The sequence below is a fragment of the Schistocerca serialis genome, chromosome 11, assembly GCF_023864345.2.
Source record: "Schistocerca serialis cubense isolate TAMUIC-IGC-003099 chromosome 11, iqSchSeri2.2, whole genome shotgun sequence".
Lineage (NCBI taxonomy): Eukaryota > Metazoa > Arthropoda > Insecta > Orthoptera > Acrididae > Schistocerca > Schistocerca serialis.
This window is the reverse complement of record NC_064648.1, coordinates 51,939,580-51,960,014: the sequence shown is the minus strand read 5'-3', so window position 1 is coordinate 51,960,014 and position 20,435 is coordinate 51,939,580. Positions and strand designations below refer to the sequence as shown.

The 20,435-nt window shown below is 42.5% G+C and overlaps 1 protein-coding gene across 2 annotated transcripts in view; it reads left to right on the top strand.

The window, feature by feature from the left end:
* Positions 1-20,435, top strand: part of LOC126426898 (protein roadkill-like) — a 53,748-nt gene that overhangs the window by 4,863 nt on the left and 28,450 nt on the right. The window contains exon 1 of one of the 2 annotated variants that reach the window (XM_050088985.1): positions 17,367-17,760. The exons of the other annotated variant lie outside the window; for it this stretch is intronic. The gene's annotated coding sequence lies outside the window, so the exon portion shown is untranslated. Of the gene's footprint in view, positions 1-17,366; positions 17,761-20,435 lie in introns of those variants that run through there. 2 annotated transcript variants of the gene reach the window in all.

Genomic DNA, 20,435 nt, shown 5'->3' with positions numbered 1-20,435 from the left:
GCGACAACATCGATGTACTGTGGAGACCTCACGCCCCACGTGTTGAGCAATTCGGCGGTACGTCCACCCGGCCTCCCGCATGCCCACTATACGCCCTCGCTCAAAGTCCGTCAACTGCACATACGGTTCACGTCCACGCTGTCGCGGCATGTTACCAGTGTTAAAGACTGCGATGGAGCTCCGTATGCCACGGCAAACTGGCTGACACTGACGGCGGCGGTGCACAAATGTTGCGCAGCTAGCGCCATTCGACGGCCAACACCGCGGTTCCTGGTGTGTCCGCTGTGCCGTGCGTGTGACCATTGCTTGTACAGCCCTCTCGCAGTGTCCGGAGCAAGTATGGTGGGTCTGACACACCGGTGTCAATGTGTTCTTTTTTCCATTTCCAGGAGTGTATTTATCGTCCATGTTTCACTTCCATACATGACTACACTCCATACAAATACTTTCAGAAACGACTTCCTGATACTTAAATCTATACTCGATGTTAACAAATTTCTCTTGTTCAGAAACGCTTTCCTTGCCATTGCCAGTCTACATTTGACATCCTCTCTACTTCGACCATCATCGGTTACTTTGCTCTCCGAATAGCAAAACTCCTTTACTACTTTAAGTGTCTCATTTCCTAATCTAATTCCCTCAGCATCACCCGACTTAATTCGACTACATTCCATTACCCTCGTTTTGCTTTTGTTGATGTTCATCTTATTTCCTCCCTTCAAAACACCATCCATTCCGTTCAACTGCTCTTCCAAGCCCTTTGCTGTCTCTGACAGAATTAAAATTAGTAGTTAGTCGGTTACAAATCTGCAGTTGACTCAGACTTCCGTCGTATGTTTCATTTTTCTTAAAGTATCAACATTCGTTAGATTCTGCAAATACCTGTATTTCGAGTACAGGCGACTGTCCAAACTGGAGCAGATCGAAGGTACCTATACCGGGCTTCGACGTTGCCCCGTGGCGTAATGATGTGCTGTGTGACGTCATATATGAACACACGGATACAGGAGAAGACAATGACGTTTACATGGCTGCTATATTATTTTTTTGTGATGTAGGTTGTAGTGGAAAAGTGATCTGTTGCATATTCCGAGGTCTAGGCTAGGTTGACAGGTTACAGTAAGGTTTTCAGTTAGCGGAGCCAAAGAAATGGAATGTTATAGTAACAGTAATCCTTGCTGTGGAACATATTTTACGCGTGTTGGATTTCGAAGAGTGTTTTATGTCCGTTTTGATGTCATGGATTGAAATATAGTAGCAATCGGCATGTTCAGTATTGGGCACCGTTCGTCCCTAGTGCAGAGGTACGTTTACACCTGTATAACTCTCGGTGTGAGTGAGACGCACGCAGCCTTTGCACGGAGAGGCATCAGTGCAGCCAGCCTCGCACGCCTCTGACCCGTGAGCACGGGCCACCGCGGGAGTCTCCACACGTCCCACACAAATACAGGCCGGGCTGCTCCGTCCACGGTTTTATTTCGTTTGCTGTTTTACTGCGTCTTACTATTAAGTTCCCGTTTTTCGTGTGCTTTCAAATTTTCGTTAACCCATTGCCCGTGTGGGCTAAAAAGTAACAAATAGATCTGAACAATATTGTCGTGTATACTTACGACGCTAGTAGCTATTGGTAACATCCAGTATGGCTTCTGAATATCATGAATAATCAAGTTGAACTTTTTACTGCTAATGTTACAACGAAACGTGCTTTTCAATGCAGTGGCAACACACATCGATTACTAATGGCTATCTGAATAATATTGATGTTGATTCGACGCACACTATAGTGGAAATAATAGTGCAGTGAAGCCCGCTATCTCTTGCTACATTCTAGAAAACAAACATCATGAGAAACTAGGCTGTAGTAGAATTATAAACATTATAACTTAAGTACAGCAGTCATCCACGAGAATTATATGCAGAGTTTATTTACACAAAACCATTACCGGTTTCCGATTTTCAAAAATCCGTTGTCAGATGGCTTTCAAAAGCTCATCAGTACTTGCGTTAACCGCCATGTAAAAGAATATTCGTTTCTGTACAAAATATCAAATCTTCACGATCGGTTTTTCTCTGGACATGTGAAATTATCGAGTAAATTTTCCGATGCAAATTACTACATCGGAGCTTTGTGTTCGGACACCACACTACTAAATGAAAGGCAACAGTGAAAGCAACTAGAGATTCAGTAAGCCTTCAATGAAAAATAAATAAACGAGAAGCAGAATCATTCGTGAACGGTAACGAAAATTATGTACATTATGTGTACAATCAGCGATATGGTCGAGGTCTATTTGCCCTTTAAAGAAGTGTATATCAGTTACTGTGGCACTTCGTATGTTGTAATCGGAATTGCAGATAAGGGATACTATGAGTAAACTGTCTGTAAGACGTGAATTACAAGTTAGTGAATGGCAACACTGAGAACAACTTAATGAATAGCAACACCATACGTGTTACAAAACACTATGATATATAAACTACTCAGCATTATTTTGCAGGAAGAATAAAGCCATTGGTGTATTTATTTTTCGTACTTGATTCTGCACAAAATGAAGTTGTAGATTTAGTTGTAGAATTCGAACACACGCTACCTGTTAACGATACGTGGGTCTTTGTCGTTGAGAACGTCAGCCAGGTGCGAAATTGCGTTGGGTTGCACGTACGTACTTAATGAATAGTGTACTGGAAAGGAGTAACATAGGTCCGATACTCACCATTTACGTACGTAATGGTTGATTGCTTTCAGCAAGATTGTAGATGGTAATGTAGGCAATGTAGGTACTAGCACTGAAGTTAAGACATAGTTTCGGCACTGTGTGATCAGTTAGTGCAGAAGTGCTAGTACATTCTGTGAATGAAATATTAAGCGCTCCAGTGATTAACTGGAGAAGCACAGGAGTACTTTGATTGTTAACATTGTCAGGAGTATCCTTGGAGGCATGTTGTGTGCGTAGATATTATCTATATAATTTGAAGAATTTGTAAATACAGTACTGTCAACCTGTCTGGCTAGTAATTAAAAGAACTTTTGACCTTACATAAAATCGTCAAGCAGAATACATAGGCAAATCTAGTGATAGCAAATACTGCACTACTCACACTTCAATCAGAATACGCCCTGGACCTTCACGCCCTCGACCGCTGTGACCGAGCGGTTCTAGGCGCTTCAGTCGGGAACCACGCGACTGCCTCGGGAAAGGATGTGTGTGATGTCCTTAGGTTAGTTAGATTTAGGTAGTTCTAAAGTCTAGGGGACTCATGGCCTCAGATGTTAACTCCCATACTACTTAGAGCCATTTGAACCATTTTCTTTCGTCGAGTAAATTTTTCCAACTCCTAGCATTAAAGTTAACTACCGAGTCAGAGATATACTTTTAGTCTCCTAATTTATCAGTTTCAAACAGCTATTTCTGTATCTTTTCCTAGTATGTAAATTAGTATTGAATATTTCTTTATACCTATCGCCTGTACAAATTATTTCCTGTTTTTACTTGTTCACATCAGAAAATATGCAGATGATCATTAGCACGTAGATAGACGTAAAACATGCAAATTGTATCTGTGGTCGGTTACTCTAATGCTGCTGCAAGAGAATTACTTTAATCTTTGTAATATCTTTCGCGTATGGATCTTTCGAAATATTTTTCTTTGAGACCCAAAATTAATTAGGAGAAATTCTTATTTGAAACGATAATGAGGGAGTCGATTTTCATCTTTTTGTTGGTGAAGTCTTTGTGTTTATTATCTTTTCAGCAGTTTATCGTCTGCTGTGAACGAGTGGCGGCAAAGCTAAAACAACGATAGTGAATAATAATTAAAAATGCGAAGAGAAATCCAGGCGCGTTCTGTGTGGCCGTGGCTGTGACAGATACATCTCCACGTTCTCACACACCGCGGTGAGGCGCGGATTTCTGTTTAGGAGGGGAACTGCTGGGAGAGAACCCACGACCCCTTACGTCGGTCCAGGACAGTCAGGATAGAGGAGCCGACACTGCGGTCAGATACTGTCCCAACATGTGGAGACACCACCCAGGAGGTCTTGAAAAAAGTGTAATAACAGGTGTAGCAGTGTCCATTCTCACAGTACGAAATGTAATACCCAGCCTTCACATGATGAATGGCGCAGTTTTACTGCGTCCATGCGAAACTTTACTAACGTGGCTTTTCTCCAACGAAATATTTTCGACAGGACTGAAGAAAACTACTAGGGCGTCAACTCTTGACAGTTTTGTGTGGTGATCCACAGTGCTGACCTTACTGTAGTTAGTTTCTTACTGTAGTTAGTTTTTTACCGTAGTTCGGTTTGCTTCTTACTGTAGTTCGGTTGGCTTTTTCCTGTAGTTGGTTTGAAGCAGCAGAAATTAAACTAAGTATTTGACCTTAAAGTAAGTGCAGTTTGCGGGCATGACGTTGTCATACAGCGATATTTTGCGCTGTTATATTTTAAGATTTCGTACCTATAACTAAGAGTTTTCGAGGGATTTTTTTCCCTTGCACTTATGTTCAGCACAAAGCCACTAAATGTGGCACCAGTGCTCCGGTAGTATAAAACTTAATACGGGACTGGTCAGCCTCTTCTGCGTCAACGGATCACAGCACAGATAACAGCCGCTTACTGGGAACTGTTAAAAATGACTGGCGCAGAAACGACGTTTACTGCAGATACTGCGGCCACAAAATAACAATTCCGGCCGTCGTACTCGGTGCAACACAAGGGAACAGACGGTAAAACGTAAGTTCCGGGATGGATACAATTCAGCCAACAGAAACTGAATCGGTAAAATGTTCTGAATGGCCAGCTGATACGAATTAATTATGTTGTGTACTTACAACCTATCAGCTTCTCTGTAGTACTGAAATAAAAAAAAATATGGAAACTTCAAGCGGCGACCATTTCGAGTTAAAGGTACTATAAGCGAAAATAGTCGTTAGGGATACGTTCTGAACGTAAGATTTGCTTGAGACTAGGGTGACCGTATTTTCTTCGGGCAACAGTGGGACTTTCATACATTTTATTGGCTAAAAAGTGGGACAATTTTTATTTCTCGTTAAATATCACTTTTAATGCTACCATTTCTTCTTCCTCTGCAAATATAGCCTTCACTGAAATGTGTGTGTGTGTGTGTGTGTGTGTGTGTGTGTGTGTGTGTGTAGTTTTCAGAAATTTACTTACTAAGAAATGTAACATTTATAACACAGAGTGTAGAAAGACATACAGTAACAATCACTACAAAACAAAGGGTTCTTAGTGAACACAAGGAATTTATGGTTTTGTGGATTCCACACTGCAATCATGTTTTTTCGAAGATGAAATTTCATTCAGCAACTCAGGTTTGCCTAATAGGTATGAATAGAAGTCAGTGCAACTGTATTTACTGAAGTTTAAACAGGTCAGTAAAATACACTTAACGCTTCTCAACGTAAAACTATTCCTCTGATCTGTCCACTGTGATGATAGCTGAAAACTCTTCCAACATTTGCATTGTGGGCAGGGAGTGAAAAGAAGTACTGCGCTATATTAAGCGATTCTCTGAACTGTTCATTACACTGGCAAGATCTGAAAAACCTATACCATTTTTCATGTTCCATCAACTGATTCCATTGTTCACTGTCTGTTTCCTATTGTTTTACAAATGACCGTATATGAACTACTTCATCAAATAAGAGGCTGTCATTTACTAGAATGCCCTTTTCGTTTTGCCACATTAAAGTATTTTCAACTACTGATCATTCTGGTGGTTCTGTGAGCATCATCCATGAGAATACAGAAAACTCAGCTATTCCCTGTAACCATGAGGATAAATAGTCTGCTGAAGCATCATAAAACGTTGACACTGCTATGTCAAATTTCTTAACAGACTGGTCATCACAATCATTCAGCAGTTTTTTTTACACTTAGTGGTACAAAATGTTCATGTTTCCTTGAATTTAGACTTGTCAAAGCATTATTTAAGACTGCTAATACTTCGCATATGGAATTATTCTGTTTCTCAATGCTCAGAATGGATTGTTGGAAAACACTCACTTGTGAATGTACAAAAAGTACATAACATTCATTTATTGGATCACTGAAAAAACGCTTTAAGATTGCAGAGCACTTTGAGATAGACTGTGACAAAAAGTAAGATTTCAAAGGTTCATACATTTTCAAGATCCTTTCTATGGCTGGCAACAATGAAAGGAAAGTAAATTTTTGTAAGTGACACCAACAAATTCACAGAATTCAGTGAGTTCTGGAACACGAATAGAAAAAATATGAAAATAGCTGTACAACTTCATGACAATGCAGTCAATGTCAACAGGTAAAACATCACAAGCACTTTGAAGTGTTATGAACATGTGCTGGACAACCTATGCCAACAATGTCAGAGTTTTTAATTTTTCTTTCAGATGTGTGAAAACATTATTACCCTCTTTCTTCATTGACGCCCCAAAATTACAGTTAGTGTTGTCTGCACCAAATGCAACACACTTTGAGATGATACTGAATGATTGTATAACATGAGAAAGATAATTGGAAATTGTTTCGGACTGTTCGTTCTGCACTTCATCAAGATCAAGCAATTTCGTCTGCAGTCCACCCTCACTTACAGAAAAATACTGAACTATCATAGGATAAATTTTCTGATGCCCATGGTATCAGTAGATACTTAAAAGTATTTCGCACTGTTTACAGCAGCTATTACCTGTTCCTGGGAATGCGGAGCTATAACATTGTTGATAATTGCTTCACACATTGTTCTTCCACACGAAACATTTTCTGCAATCTTAGAACCAGGAAAATTTTTTTTGTTTAGTTGAACACTGTGGAGTCATTAGAACGATAGCTTTGGTGGTGTTTAACAACATGGAATGACAGGGTTCCTTCTGCTGCAGCTACGTTTTTCTGTTCCTGTGTATTTTAAGTTACAAAATATCTCGTCATTTTTTGCGAGGAACCTGCCGATCTAAGTTTCTTCCTGTGTTTCTCGGATTCCATATGATGCTTGAGATCTGCAGCACCACCATGAGACACGGATACAGCAGTTACATACGTTACATTTTGCTGAACAGTCGTTGTCTGTAGCAGTGAAGCAAGGAAATTTCCTCTGAAGCTCTTCCGAAAACTTTGATTTTCGTTTCGGCATCGCCACGACGTGCTAGCACTTCACGAAACTGATACTGGGTGCTGACAACAATGGCAAGCAAAAGCAAAGAAAACAAGAGTACGCAACAACTATAGTGCTTAAGCTGTACATTATCAGGGGGTACCAACGTACGGAATGTCAGTTTCAATTGATATTTTTTAAAATCGACACTCAGAAAATATTTTAATCACTTTGTAAATGTCTGAAAATAATCCTTGAAAATCGGGACAAATTGCTTGTTTAAAAAAAAAAGTCGGGACAAATCTTTGAGCCTCAAAAAACGGGACAATACTTGAGACTGGACAATCGTATCAGATTTGCACATACGGCATAGTGTAGGTAATTTCCGTATTCGTCAAAAGTGGAGGTCTGCTGTGCCAGACATCGTTAGCGTTGCACTGCAAAGCAGGGATTCGTGTCAAAACGCTGGACTAGGGTCTCCCCTGTCGCTGGTGAAAGAGACTGAGCGGACTTACTAGATAGAGGCAAGTAGAGGACGGAACGGCTTACTCGGGATGTCACAGGAGGCGTTCACAGTGCTAGTGTGCTCGCTTCTTGGAGAGAGAGAGAGAGAGAGAGAGAGAGAGAGAGCAGGCTGAAGCGCGAAGGTCACGGCTTGCAGCGTTGTTGCTGGCGGCTGGGAGAGGGGAGGGGGGGGGGGCATCTGGGATCACGTGAGGTCAGAGCCGCTGCCCCGCCACTCCTGTGTGTGTGTGTGTGTGTGTGTGTGCAGAGGCACAATCTCTTAAGTGATAAAAAATGTTATGCAGTGTGTCACAGTCCCGCTTTGCTATTTAACAGTGAAAGTTATCTTCCACTTATTTTTCTTAGTTGTTATCCTTGGAATTTACGTAATACATGCAATCTAATTCGTAGCATTTCGTCGAAGAATGTAGACACTGTCTGGTTTCCGACCCGAGGCCGTAAAATGCTGCGTAATGTGTGGCTGACCTGTCGATATCCTTTCTAAAGCTGAAGACAGCGTCGTGTTGTACTTCCAGTCTCGTCTGAACGCGCACGTGGCTGCAGACACGGAACACCGCACTTCCAGTGACGTACTTACTTACGTGTATGACACGTATCACGTCCTGCTCTCTCAAGTGTGGAACCTTTGCATACAAAAAATGTTGCAACTATGGCCGGTAGTAATATCTTGAGTTCAGTATAAAGAGCGGCAGAATACAGACCGCTATTGTAACTGAATAGCCTCCCAAAACAAGGTTGTAACAGACAAAAGTAATTTTTTTCCAGGAACAAGAAAAACATATTGCATAAATCTTTATACTTCTAAATCCAAAATTGTAATGAAACAGTTGTACTGACTTCGTCATTTGACTGACAAGCACTTAGGCCACACGTGAATTAAAAAAGAAATCACTGAAAAAAATAACATCTTCACAAAGAACAAGTTTTTAACCTTACACATAAGAAAGAGGTTGTAAAAGGATTGTATTTAACCACAGTATTCTACAAAATCTTCATATGAAATATTGTTAATACTAAATTACTATAGATCTACCAATATTTTATGTGCAGCGCAGAGCAAATTGTCATGGAAGTTATTTCTTCTAGTATGCATAATCCTCAGTTGATTTACAAAGAAATCTGTACACTAAAATGTTACTCAACCTTCACTTCTTCATAAAATTGTTCCAGTTCCACTGGAATATAGTTATACATATCCATTACGTCATTCAACTTTCCTGCTTATATTGGCAACCGCTGGGACTAGAGAAAAGGAATTTCAGTTAGTGGCACACTATTGGGCTTACACAGTATGTATTGCGAACCCCTCGTGATTTCTTTAAGGTGGAATATGCATGCAACGGTTGTAATACATTGTGGCTGATTCTCATGCGAACTCTTCCTGGATCATCTGCAGATATCAGCATACAATGTGATGAAGTTATTTCGAGTACCTTCTCAGCGAATGTTCCAGGTCACTCAAAATCTTAAAAGCCCTCAGGCTGCATATCACATACGAGGAAAGGTTTCATCGCCTTGCTGAAGTGATAACCTCTACCCAGTGTTCAGGAACATGCACAGTATGTGTCTTTTGACGCTCTATCAGGGAATGTAGAAAACTCTCACCTAATACCAAGAACTTTTGATTGACTGTCGTAAAATATCCCAGAGTTATTAAGTATTGCCAAAGTGACAACATATGCCTGTTATTGTTTCGCCCCATGTATCTGTCAGACAAAATGATTAAAGTCTTTTCCTCTCCCCGAGCAAGGAGCTGATAGTTTGAGGTGATGTTCTTCAATACACACGGAGAAATTTCGGCTGATCCGCGCCTGGCCACACTTTCACGCCAAAAGCACATTGTTCCGTCACTAGTTCCAGCATTGTGTGTGGCTTCATTACAACAGGAATACTGCCGTTGATAGAATACGGAGGAGCGGGACAATACAGGACAGAAAAATACTTGCTGTATATCAACGTAAAGTACAATGTAGATAGGATTGTTTTCGTCTTCCTTCATTGCTTTATAAGACCCTTCAGCGTTGGAATGATGTAATCTTCCTTGAATTTCAATAGCTTGTCTTTCATCTGTCTCTGCTGACATAATACCCAAATAAAACCTGTCACAGTATGAGCAAGAATGTGCTCTAGGCAGACGAAATCGCAGATTGAAACACGAGTGTTCAAAAGTTAAAATGGCTGTGAGCGCCATGGGACTTAACATCTGAAGTCATCAGTCCCCTAGAACTTAGAACTACTTAAACCTAACTAACCTAACGACATCACACACATCCATGCCCGAGGCAGGATTCGAACCTGCGACCCTACCAGTCGCGCGATTCCGGACTGAAGCGCCTAGAACCGCTCGGCCACCACGGCTGGCGAAACACGAGTGCAAAATCGCTTTATTTGTGCATTAATTGTACTTACATTCAGAATGTTGTTTTCTAAAAATATCAGTATCTTTTTTTAAATTTACAGCAGCGGCAAGCAACTCTTTCCGGATTTGTGGCGACTATAATGACTTACCTGTTTTGACAATGATCGTATGATTTCGGATAGCTTCCCATGATCAAGTATAGTGTAATGTAGATTTTTATGCTTGCCCTTCTTGGCACAGAACCCAAGTTTTTATTTTCTCTTGCAGTTTCTGTATTCTACGAGGAGTTGTGTTATAAACATGAGACAGCGTCCTTCGACAAACCAGGTGTCACCTGACGGTACTGTTAACAAATAAGGAAAATTGTAGGGTCTACGACAAAGATGTTCAACCTCTCTTTTAATGTGCTCAAGTTCAACACAGTTTCGGCCTAACAATGGCGACTGATTGTAATTCAAAGTACAGAAGCCTTTAACCAGTGTGTGTTTTATATCCAATGTAATTTGTTTACATTGCTAGGTGCGCAAAAAAACGATAATCACGTTTTGAAACAGTGTTTAAATAAATACATACTGTAGTTACATTAACTCAGGCTAACACGTTATTTATCCAGTCGAAGACAACGATTAAAGAATAATGCCTAAAGGTGTAAGTCATGTAATCTGTTCGGTTACTGTATTACGCATTGCTACATAACCTTTTCATTGCAATATGATTTGCACTACTTGGTGATTCACAATAAAGGCTGGAGAGAAATTAGCTTCGCTAGTCACAAACTAGGCTAGTTATTTAAGGTTATGGTATCATAAAATTACAATGAAAAAATGGGTTGCAACCTTGCTTGTACTACGTACCTCATCTGGAGGAGATTTTGCCACTATGACCTTCCCCCTCTTTGATACGTATAGTTTTCCAGCATCCCTGAGTGCCTTACGTTTCACATCACGCCGGTCACTCACAGGTTGTTTGCGCTTTTCGGCCCTGCTCGTGTGTTTCTGTCAGTGATCTCTGGTTTTTGAGCACTGACTGTAAGAGGTGTACTTGATGTGACCGCCATCTTTCTTACACAACGCAAACTTGTCAGTCTGTCGCCTACAACACATTGTGTAGAGCAGTTCCAGCATCGCTACCTTGTGCCAAGTACTGTTAACTTTCCTCTGTGTAAAAGCCAGCTTTTGTAAAAATGAGGGTTACAAGCTTGTTCTCGGCGACTACTCAACTGTCAGTATGTGCTCAGTTTAATCTCAAAACAAACGAGTTTTCTCATTGTTCTAGTGATCCCAAAAGGCAGCAACATGCAGCTTACGCTTTTCTTCAGGTCTTGTAGGTATAATTGATTCAGTTTGCTATTAAGTGGCGGAATAGATTAATGAAAATTACGGGTTCCCTCATAAATACTTTCTTACGAAGCAGATGTTATTTTATGGTAAGAAGTGAAACTATGACAGAAAGTGTTCCCAAAGAATTAGGTAGCATGCTTCGGAATACATCTTGTCTGAATACAATTCCCTCGTATTTCTGGTGCATCCGTGCCTTGGAATGCAACCGATGTAATACAGTAAACTCCCGTTTATACCAAATGATCCGGACGGCGACCTGTTCGGATAACGGAAAATTTCGGAAAAACCGAAGTTCCCCTGTTTTCACGCTTGAAACACCCCGAATTGCGTCAATACCAAGGAATATGATCCTAAAACGTGTGTACGGTATGTAGAATGTTATTGATGTGTGTGAATAAGCCTGTATATTTTTGACTGAAAAAATTGTGTTGACATGGTAAAAAGCCGCCAAAGTATGACTGAAAACTGTTTTTTAATGCTCAATAACAAAGCTCGTTTATTTTGCATTCTTACAGGAAAATCCAGCCTTGTTTGGCAGCACGAAAAAAACAGGAGTTTTAATTTTATAACCTACTTTTTTGAATAAAGTATGTACTTTACAAAATTATGATACAAATCTAGAGATTTACTCAGAGAAACGAAAAATTTGTCTAGAGGATCTTATGGACGTTGAAGTTCTACGATGCTCGATTAGAATTTATTTTTTGGTATAAAAGTCTAATGGTTTTTTGTTCTTCGGCTTGAGAAACTTTTGTTGCGCCAATACATCTCCAACGTTGGAAACAGACGATTTCGGGATAAGTCGCCTCCTGTTGGCTGATGTGCTCCAGGGCGGTTTGGGTCACTTCGTAAGCGACTGTGTGAAGAAACTTTATCTCTGCTTCGTTATCAGAGACATATTCTTCTGACGCTTTCTGATTGGTCACAATTTGGGCTATTTCTTCTTCAGTCAAACTAAAAAAGTCGTTTTCCATCCACTCTTCAACATCTTCGAAGTTCGCGTCTTCACAACCCTGTAGCTTCTCCAGTAAATTCACAAAAATTACGTCATTTTCATCTCTTTCTGGCACGTCAGCTTGAGTTTTGGTGTTGCCTCCTCCTTCCCACCACTGATGAGTTGCCTTATGATCTAAGAGTGTTTCCCAAAACCTAACGAGAGAAATTGGAGGAATTAGATCCAAGCTTCAGCAATCCAACGAATTAAACATCGATTTTTCATGGAGCTTGCACAAAACATTCTTCAACATCAATCGCACCGATTAAGTATTCCAGCAGCTTGCGTCTGCAATGTTGTTTCGTCGCCTCATAAACACCTTGGTCCATCGGTTGACATAGAGACGTGACGTTTGATGGGAGAAACACAACTCTGATATCCCCACCTGGTAGATCATCAGGGTGAGAAGGAGCGTGGTCCACAAGATGTAGCGCTTTTCGAAGAAGTCCATTTTCCTCCATGTATTTTTCTTCAGGTCGAACAAACTCTGCGTGGAACGACTCTTTGAAGGTGGCACCGTTCATCCATGCCTTTGATTGATTCGTGTACCACAACGGCTAAAGCTTATCAGCTGGTTGCCGTCTAAATACTCTTGGTATTTTGGATTTGCCTATTAATGTAAGGCTCAGTTTATGGTTGCCAGTGGCATTACTGCAGGCAAAGGCAGTAACTCTTTGTTTTTTTATATCCGGATTCCGTTTTTCTGTGTTTAGTGGGAAGGATTTTTGTTGCCAGAGTTTCATCAGAGTTGTAAAGTTGATCGCTACTATAACCTCCTTCGTCGATGATTGTGTGCAATTTATTCTTAAAATCAGCAATAGCTGCTTTATCACCGGATGGCAATTTCACGAATAGCATGCCGCTTCTCGAACCGATCCAGCCAGCCATCACTTCCGAGGAATTCTTGTTCCTTTCCTTCAATCAGCTCCTAAAATGTCATCGCTTCTTGGCGAAGTAGAGGACCTGAAACACGGTCACACCTTTGGCTCTTATCTGCTCGTGCCACAAACATAAGGCCTCTTCTGAGGATGTGCGCCTTTTCTCATTGTTTCTCGGGATTTCACTGCGCTGCCTGACGCTTGGATGTACAAAAATTTTCATTTTCAGGTCGATTTGTCTTCCAGTCAGTAACCGACGTTCAGATCCGCAGCAACTTTCGCGGGTGGCTCACCAGCATCACTTCTGTGCAAAGCGCGAAGCTTTTGTTCCAATGAGATCACATCCTGTTCTCGTTTCGCAACCGCACTCACGTACAGCGTTTTTTTTCTTTTTCTTTCCTTTTTTTTTACCTACACTCCACTGATGATTTTGTTTTTTGGCCCCTTTGATCTCCGGACATTTTAAACCATGCAGTGCGAGCACGAACCGTTAAATCGGAAGCAACCGACGTACGACTAGACACTGGAGACCCACTAGACGAAGCTTTTGACTTTTAAAACGTTGCTGTGGCAGCCATCGCATGAAAACGTTCGATACACCTATCCCGTCTCCTACCGAGGCCCACGCGGCAACACATCAGTGCGTTGTAAGTTCACCGTTACATTGTTAGACGCTCGGCTTAGTCTGATGTATCTACCAACAGGCGGAAAGTGTTTGGCGCCGCACGGTCACTGTCGGTTTCGACAGGGCTACTCCGCGCCTAACAGGGCAGTACTGTACGTACAGCACTTCCAAGGAGTTCCAATAGATGGCAGTGGCACGAAGCCACGCAATACGAACAAGAAACACGCTAAAACTTCAACCAGCATGTTGTGTCTAGACAAGACAGCCTAGACACGAGGTGAGGTAGCGGAAAGGCACGCGCTTAAACTCACGCAGGCTGGCGTGAGGTCTGAAACAGGATACGTAATGAATGCTATAAAGAAAAGTACGGACCTTCTGGAATACTTAACTTTAATCCACAATTGTAGAACATCGGTCTGTCGGTACAGGCATGACAAGATAAATAACCAATGTTAATGGCGCCTTGCTAGGTCGTAGCAAATGACGTAGCTGAAGGCTATGCTAACTTTCGTCTCGGCAAATGAGAGCGTATTTGTCAGTGATCCCCTTCTGGCAAAGTCGTCTGTACAACTGGGGCGAGTGCCAGGACGTCTCTCTAGACCTGCCGTGTGGTGGCGCTCGGTCTGCTATCACTGACAGTGGCGACACGCGGGTCCGACGTATACTACCGGACCGCGGCCGATTTAAAGCTACCACCTAGCATGTGTGGTGTCTGGCGGTGACACCACACAGCACACACACACACGGATAGGCGACACTCGGGATTTTGACGCGCGCCAGTGCACTGACTACCAGTAGACTGCCGAAAAACACCAGCGAATGCGTGGCTCCAGGCGCAGACAAGTTGAAACCTGGAATGTGATTTTCACTCTGCAGTGGAGTGTGCGCTGATACGAAACTGTCTGGCAGATTAAAACTGTGTGCCGGACCGAGACTCGAACTCGGGACCTTTGCCTTTCGCGGGTAAGTGCTCTACCAACTGAGCTACCCAAGCACGACTCACGCCCCGTCCTCACAGCTTTTGGAAGGTAGGAGACGAGGTACTGGCAGAAGTAAAGCTGTGAGGACGGGGCGTGAGTCGTGCTTGGGTAGCTCAGTTGGTAGAGCAATTGCCCGCGAAAGGCAAAGGTCTCGAGTTTGAGTCTCGGTCCGGCACACAGTTTTAATCTGCCAGGAAGTTTCAAGTTGAAACCTGTCAAGTGTGAGTCTAGGTAGCCAAAAGCGTAGCTGCGCGATGCGTCAGACAGCGCCAATGAGAGCTGCGAAACTCGGAAAAAAATTGTTCGGATAAAGCGGATTTCGGATAAACGTGAGTCTATGGTACTATAATTGCCGACGGATTTGGGATCTGTCCGTTTCGGATAGTACCGCAGAGGGCATTAGTAGCAACTAATACTGTTATCAACCAGATTTCTCTTCATATTATCCGTTTACTCCTGCTGCGCTCGGGAATGGCGCGTGGGTAGACAGATCGTCGGTAAGGCCTCTTTATTGGCTGCAGTTTCTCGATTTTTGCCGTCGGTGATCATCTCGCTGCAAGCCTTAAAGCTGCGAGCAGACGCGTTGTCATTGCGAGAGAGTGGTTTGTGGGCGGGAAGCGGGCGTCCGCGCAGTGCGGGCAACTGCGTGTCGCCAGCTCAGGGTCAGCCGGTGACGTCACGCGGCCACGCTGGTCGGAGCCGACAGTTCGTAGCGGTATTGGGAGGGAGGGTGGGAAGTAAGTTGGCAGCAGCGACGCTGAGGTGACGGCGCAGCGTAGAATGGCCTCAGTGCACAAAGTATCCTCTTCCACATACCGTGAAGTGGTGTGAGGTGTGGAGATGTAGGTGGTACGTCATTTTTCCTACGTGCTCCATCAAAATATTAATTTTGTAGTAGTTCATCTTTAGATTGGATTGTTACATGAGACATGTATTGGAAAAGAGCAATATAACGAACTGCAATTATGGAGATAAGAGCATACAGTTACATTCATAACGGGGCATTTCGTATACATCATATCATTTGAAAACGTGGCTTCAGACTGATGGAAAACACTGGGACTACAAAATGTTTCGACTGGACGAACGTTACCTTCAGCTTTTGTAAATGATATAATTGTTTATATGTTGGTATAGTTTGAAAACACAAATTGTACGATTTTTCGTTGCGGTATAGATAAAGTAAAAGTGGTTTGTCGATTGGCGTGTAGCCTCCACTTTCCTGTTCCACGCTTCTGTAAGTGCGTTTGAGAGAAACTGAGTTCACGGCACTCCCATAAGTCTCTGCTGCCTTCCCATTCCTGAGGAGAGGCCGTCTGAACGCTAGGCGCAAATTGAGACGCGTTTAGCGCGTGCGACGCCATGCAGCGCACTTTCTTGTAACGTCACAGGTTCAAATGGGACCACCGAGCAAATTGCGACGCGACGCGACTGGGACGCGACGCGCGCCTGCGCCAGGTCGCGCGGCGTTGTGGTTGCGGCACAGTTTCTCGCGCCGCGCGTCACGTGAGCACTGAGGGAGGGGTGAGGCGGGGAGTGGGAAGGCGGTCCTGCCGTACGCGCACTCCGGCATGGCGCATATGGGCAGCGGAAGTATTGCCCATACGAAAAATACGGCCCTACTGTATACGGAAATTTGTCACTGACTAGGGTTTCGTTTTTTTTTTTGCCATCTAAGCGCTCCATCTCTTTTCGTTAGTACACAATAGTTTCCAGTTACATATATCTGTGCAGTTCTTTTGTTTTCTTTATCCTTTTTTCAAGAACAATAAACATTTCAGTAACTGATGAGCCATTCGCCACTGGGACTATATCTTCTGCCTCCACAATGTTTTGAGGACGTGAGAAGGGACAGATGATTCGTCGTGAGGGTACTGAATAAGGAAGTAAGGAATACTGATCTAGAAGCAAGGCGTGAAACTAAAATAATGTTATCTACTTGCTGCCTTTTAAGACTGTGTCCCTACGATCTGTTACAAAAAGTCGAAAGGGCTTAATTTCCACAGGTATGACCCCTTTCTGCTCCTGGCAAAAAGCGTCCAAAATACGAAGTACAGTTTCACTTTCGTTACTTGGATATGGAGCATAAGACACATTATACTACATACATGTGGTCGTCACATTTCCAACGCAAGCTAGAAGCAGTCTAGAAGCTTTCACGAATAACGATGTTTTAATCGTCTCGTCGTGACGAGAAAAAGTATTTCAGTGGTTGCAGACACACCATCAGCATTATCCAGCAGGCTGCACAAATGAAGTACTGATCGGTGTTATTCCGAATGTATGAGTATCTCAAAACAGTATGGTGATTTTATGTATTTAATGTGCTGAAATGTATTGCTGACAAAGGCAGATCTTCTTTCATTACACTGTTCTTCGAACGACGTGAACCCTTCCTTTCACAAACCACACTTGGCCAACTTCCCCATTCCTGTCGCGCACATTATTCTGAGCTGCTGACAATACACTGACCATTACGTTGTGCTAAGTATTAATTTTATACTATTTTTATACTATTTTTATACTATTTTTAGTATATTTCATACTATGACATCTATTTTATTCGCCGATTACACATTGCCAGTTTGGCAAGCTGTAGATGAGTAACCAGCATCTGGCATTTGCGTGTCATTCCGCCTGAACGAAACGCTAGTCAGTACATCAATACTGCTCAGAGGAAGAAAAGGAATTAAACCCTGTGGTAAGTCTCCATTCCAGTCATTTAGTGTTAAAAATACGATGGCTTATGGGATTCAACCAAAATTCCAACAGAATTGGTGATTTGTTTTTGTGTGAATTGCTAACCTTTTCTCATTCAAAGAAGCATCACCATTTGTGAGTAACGGCCACATTTCTCTTCTTGACAGGTTCAACTGTACTTCTTTTGGCATAACACAACATAATTTGCACAAACTCATTTTTGCAGCAGCTATTGTGACAGAATTCTGAAACGGAGTGGCTGATTAAACAGGTAATTGGCGACCAGAGATCTCAATAGTTTACGAAAATCCTCATTGTTCGGTTTGTGGTAACATAAGAGAAGAAATTTCATATTTATTTTCGTAATTGGAAAGTATTGTTTCACTAGCTCTCGATAACTCATAAAAAATTGGTCACTGGAGCGAAAAAAATAAAACAGAAAGTAAATCTTCTGATATATCGCCGTAGAAAAGACAGTTGAGTGTGTTTACGAACTGGCAAAGTACCCGCCTCCTCGTGTGCCATCATTCGCCAAAATCTCGTTTCGATGTCTCGTGCAGTTTCAGATGTGAGGGATGTTGCGAATATTTCATTCTCGTGGGCGTGAGGTCATGAGTAAACCCGCTACATAGAATCCATTTTATCGAGATGGAAGTCAGATAGAGAACTCCTCCCAAGTCTAAAGAAAAATTCAATATGTTAGCTAAATTTCATACGCAGCAACATATGGTGCAATATGCACAAAACGCAAAATCATAGTGACCTCCATTTTTCATTGCAAACTTTTCGAATTTTCTGTAGTGTCTTAATAAAATGTGTACATCACAATAACTACGACCATTAGCAGGATTATGAGCACCTCGCCACGAAGCTGACATGTAACGCTACATGTAGGGCGAAAACCAAATATTTTTATGGAATAGTTTCGGTAAAATCGATTGAGAAGGATTCAGAGTGTGCGTGCTTCAGTGCTGTCAGCACAGAGCGCCGCCAGTCGGCGCCTGCGACGTACGGTGTACGCGTCTCGATTTGCGCCTAGCCTTAACAGTCGGGCACACACACACACACACACACACACACACACACACTCCAGACGGAGTGGCCCTACAAGGCCTGTTTTCACAGACAGAGCTGCGGAATCCTAAAAATGAACTGAAGTGATGGCGTGGCATTATTAGCCAGGATATAGCGTTAGGCGTCCCTCGGCCCGTAGGAGAAAGCTGTCCTGTTTCACGCAACGTGGGCGGTGAAGACGAGCTGAAGTGATGGGGGCGGCACAAACAGCCAGAAACCGAGAGAAGGAAACTACCTATTCGGCCGGGAATCGAACCTGGGACGCTAACCACAGACTGCGGACACTGCTGCACAGATCGTGAATGCGAGTCGCTGTATGAGACGCCCTGTCGCGTGATGCGTGTGGTGCACCTCGCCTCTTCTCTGCTAGACGTAGTCATGCTTTCGAAACTCTTCCGTCCATTACCGCTTTAACGATGTCGCACTTTGTGTGTGTGTGTGTGTGTGTGTGTGTGTGTGTGTGTTTGGAGGAGGGGCGGATGTTGCAGAAAACAGTGCATCAACTAACGTTGATACGTAACAACAAAACACATTATTCTGATGCTATTACCGGTGCAGCGTCCCACTCGACATGCGTTTCTGGTCTGGAACCTTTCCTGCATAGTAACTAATAATGAAATAAAAATAAAAGCTTTGTAGCCAACGTCGAATTTTCTTCGCAAATTGAAGATTACTAAAAGTGCTTCCATGTCCATAAAAAATTCTGTTCATGTCGTCTCTGACTGAAATAAATGCAGTTCGCAAGCGGTGCGAGTTGGGGGGGGGGGGGGGGTTGGGTTGTGCAGCGCACGCTCTGCCCCCCACGACGGCCCAGCTGACCGGCGCTGCGGCACAGCCGGCTGCTCTGCCGCTCCTTCTGGGCTGACGCGATTCACGCCGTCAGAGACTACTGGAACACCACAACACAGCACTGCAGCGACGTTTTCGAGGTCATTAATCTGTCACTTCCTGACTGTTCTTGGCAAAAAATGCTTGAAAGATATCTTATCTGCTCCAGATGTCATACATGTTTCGTGGACGGTTCTTTAACTGGTCGTAGAACTGTCGCATGTCACCAAAAATATACGCAGAACGACTAAATATATATTGTGGTGCAGCTTTTGATAAAATTTAGCGAACAGTTCAACATATTTCCCGACTGTGCAAGTTATAACGGACCTACTCTTCACGTTACATAGGATTTTTTAAATGTCATGTACGCCTAATGTTCCTTCTTTGGGAAATGCGTCTGTTCCGAAGAAGAATGAAAATCCGGGTATGTACAGAGACAGTTGCTATTGCGCGACAACGTTTGCACGGAAACGATCGAACGAAAGTTAACATTAAAAAACAGTTAGTGAAATTTGGAATAAATGAAGGTGGTATTTTCGATTGCAAATTACTTAAGAACGGCCGACGGCTCATCACCCAGCCCAAACTGCGAAGGATACAAGGATACAAAATTGAAATTTGGAAAAGGTGTGGATTGGATCTTATACTGTAGCAGTTGTTTAAGAAGGGATTGTCCGGAATATGAAGGGGGTGAAACGGGGATGACGGATTCTTTAAAAAGTCACTATTAAGGCAGTTCTGAAGCTAGAACTGCGAAAACTGTAATTTGGCTTCTGTCAGAAAATAAGAAAATACATGTTTAAGTGTTTCTGGAAATTCAGTCCCTAAAGGTGTCCATTACAGGATGAAAATTATTAAGAAAATATTTTGTTGCATTAAAGTTTTAAAGCTAAATTTATGAAAATTTGTATTTCACTTCTCGGTTAGATATAAACAAATATTTGTTGAGGGATGAAAACTGCTGTGTAAATATCTGCATAAGAACGCAAAAGGCGTGATTAAGAAAAACTCCGGACTTCAGGTATCAGGATCGCTGTTTGG